The sequence below is a fragment of the Eufriesea mexicana genome, unplaced genomic scaffold (assembly GCF_001483705.2).
Source record: "Eufriesea mexicana isolate 0111107269 unplaced genomic scaffold, ASM148370v2 scaffold1303, whole genome shotgun sequence".
In the NCBI taxonomy this organism is placed as follows: domain Eukaryota; kingdom Metazoa; phylum Arthropoda; class Insecta; order Hymenoptera; family Apidae; genus Eufriesea; species Eufriesea mexicana.
Window position 1 is genome coordinate 206,519 of NW_016909433.1, and position 3,988 is coordinate 210,506.

The window sequence follows — 3,988 nt, forward strand, 5'->3', positions numbered from 1 at the left end:
GATTATTTTCGTTTCGCGAAAAATATTGCAAATATAAAAGATTGGAATATCATATCATTTTTCTTTAATGTTTACCGTTTACGAAAAAAATACTGGTCTAAGTTATCGTGAACACCTTCTATAGTAACTCTGTAAAAATCTGATGATAATACAGCAGTTTTATGGTTTTTTATACATTCTTAACAAAGGAATTGAAAGAAATATAAAGTACATTATCTAACTTCGTCAATAATTATGGTTGACACCTATAAAAATGGTGTTGCATATTGTCATTCCTCGCTTTTTTTACCTGGATGGTATATATACATTATGAGTAGTGACATAGACAAGATATAAGTTAGCCAGAGTACCAATGTATTTCTTTATTCTATGTCTCTCGGAGGTTCTGCAGCTTTTTTCTCATCATAGTGTCAATTCCAACATTACCGACTCAATATAGAGTAAGATAATTTGATATTTGGTATTAAAATTAAATTTCCAGACAAGTTATAGGTCAAAATATCTTTCGATCGTATATAAATGATTCTGGACGAAATACAGAATTCTAGAATTCCATATTTTTATAATATTTAACCTAATTGTATAAATAAATTTTTATTTTCACAAGTATAAATGAAATAAACATGATTCCTTCTTCTTCTTTTTTTTTTGTAAAAACTTGAGTTTCCTAAATAATTATTTTTTTTATGTAAAAGTTTGCTATTAAAAACTTACAAATTTCTATTTTTCAATATTCTAAATAATACATTTATTAACTTGTAAATAAATCCAAAGAAAAAGTTAATACATTATACACTAAATTTGAAGAAATGTAATTATATTCTTTTAGATTTTTAAACAAAATGTTTTGCTTGATGGTGTACAAAATAAAAGTTTATTTATAATTTTTATATATAGCTTTACTAAATATTTGAAAATTATTTACATTTATATATAATTTAATATAGTTTGAATAAAAATATATTTAAATTTTCTACGGGAGAATTTTCTGAATAATTTTAGCTGTATATTGTGTGTGTGTGTGTGTGTGTGTGTGTGTGTGTGTGTGTGTATAATAATATAACTATTATATATACACATAATAATATAACTATTATATATACACATAATAATATAACTATTATATATACTATATAATATAACAGTATATATAATATTTCTGTGAAAGCAATAAAGATTTTAATCTTTAATGATTAATTAAATATCCAAAATTATCACCTTGAGTTTTCAAGAACAGTTCACAATAAGATTCATTTGTTTTAAAAAAGTACTTATATACTAGTTTGGAAAATGTTGATTATCTTTATTCATTTCCTTTTATTTTATATCAAAAAAAATTGCTTTGCAAATATCTAAATAAAAAATTGTTTAAATCTAAAACTATCATTATATTTTCTGAAATTTATATAAACTTACTAACATATAAAATTATTTTGAACAAAATTGATAATTGTTAGTAATGAAATACATCTCATTGATTTTAATGATCTTTAAATATATTTTTAAGGTTAACATTTTGTTCTATATATGTATAATTGTTACTCAGTTTTGATACACAAAGATATATTTAGCAAGTATAATATATATAAATTTCCAATGTTTGTGATAGGCTTTAGTTAGGCTTCTGTTACACAGAAGATTTTGAGGTAAGCTCATTATAGCATTGGGATATTTAAAACTGAAATAGGATTACATATATTTAGATTTAGTAATCAATTAAAAAATAATTCCAATTTATATTAAGCTTCATAGTATATTATTATTAATATTATATAATTGAGAATATTTTAGCCATTATGTTGAAGAATGCAATTAGATTACTATAAGAATTAAACTATTGACAAAATTTCGTTCTATACCTTAAGTATGTACATTGTTACATTAATCTTAACTTATTACGAACTTTATAAATATCTACGATATATAAAATTATTTCCGAAACTATAAGTCATTTCAAAAAATATTTTAAATAGAGCTTAACCTATTATACGGAAGGAACCTTAACCCTGGAATGGTGCCTTGGGGTTATTCATGATTTCAACAAAATTTTTTAAGTAAATAAATGAGAAGTAGGTTACATTATGAATATTCTCATTCTGTACAAAGAAGTATTGATATAATATAAGTAAACGTAGTATCAAAATATGAGCAAAGTCCAAAATAGTAAAAAATTTAAGCCATTAGTGAATATGAGAAAAAACCTAGGATGCGAAACTGAGAAGTTTTTTTGATTTGTTATGAAATACACGAAATAGATTTTATTGTATTCAAAAACTTGAAAGGCATTGTGTCAATAAATTAGAAAAAAGGAAGACGGATTTGCGATTTATCCCTGTAATAAAGAGATAAAAAATATACTGTTGTATATTTTCATTCTTCCTTTCTTATTTAACGTCACATCCACCTTTTGTTCTAAACCAATTTGTCATTACCACAGAAATAATATTTGCAAATATTGTTGTGATATTCATGTTCACAAAAAAATATTTTTTTGGGGGAATTGGTGGAATTTAATTGGTAGAATTGAAGAATTTAAGTAATATTTTTTTTTAAATCTTAAGTTATAAATGGAAGTCCCTAAAACTGTTTTATCTTATATACTGTAGCATTAAGCATCATTTTTCTTTGTGAAATGTTGATTTTGAATACTGTATTATAAAATGTTGAATCTAAGTCTTTAATAACTAAGTGTATGTATGTATGTATGTATATATATATATATATACTGTATATATACTGTGTGTGTGTGTGTGTGTGTGTGTGTAAGAGATGCATAAGTTTTAAATAGAATTCAATAATAGGAATAGGCGTTCAGCACTTGCTTCCCTATCACTTTTTCATTATTTGTCACCTTCATACTTTATTTTCTTTCAAGTACTGTTTTTCCTTTTTTATAGCTGTTATCTATCTATCCTTCTCAGGGTTTTTCAAGGCTTTTCAGAGCCTTTCAGAGCTTTTTTGTAATTTGGAAACATGTCATTTTTGTATCTTCCTAAGTATCTTCAATTCATATTTGACGTTTTTATTGTGTTTTTGTTCTCTTGCTTTATGTACCTGTTCTTCTTGCTATTCTTTTCTCTATAATAGCAATCTCTGCTCTTATGATTATTTCTTTTATATACATATAGCACTGTCTTCCTCTATTATGTATTTTATCTTTTTTTAACAGTTTATGACAAAGTGTTCAGTTTTATTACATTTAAAACACCTTACCATTGTATCTTGTGTTATTCTACTTCTGTACTACGTGTCATGCTACATGTTCTGCAAACCTAACTTTACTTTTAATATGAGTTAACTAGACCCATAACCTATCAGATCTAAATCTTTAGTTAACAAAAATACTTCCATGGTACATAAAAGAGAAGCAAAATAATTAAATTAAAATCTTTGCTCTGCTCTTAATCTTAATACATATTGCATAAAATCACGCTTCTATATTGCTATCACCTTTTCTTACCTGCATACATCAACACAGTCGATTGATCTACATTTCGCTCGCACATTCTCTTCCTTATATCACTCATGCCAACTTCTCGATACAACATTGCGTATGAATTGTTCTTTGTACACGCAAAATAATGGCAAATAAAAATTTTCTTTAACTTTATTTGAATATTTGAATCTTATAATCTTAAAGCACATATTTAAAAATATTTTAGCCAATTTTTATAGATTTTTCTAATTTAAAAGATCTTAGAGTGCTATATGAGGATTGAAAAACAACAGTATGTTATTTCAGGGTTAAGGTGACTATAAATCTTGTCTGTATGATGACTTATGAGATTTTGCGGTGACTTTTGCTTTTTTTATGTGGAATTATATATTTTTATTTAGATACGTGTGTAGTATATTTCAATAATAATTCATTGATCTATAGCACTTTAGACTTCTAAGATTGTTCAAGACCATTGAATGACCTTCAAAACTTACTATAGCCTGAAAGCTATAGTTTAGAAGATAATTGTGTGTAAAGAACACTGTATAG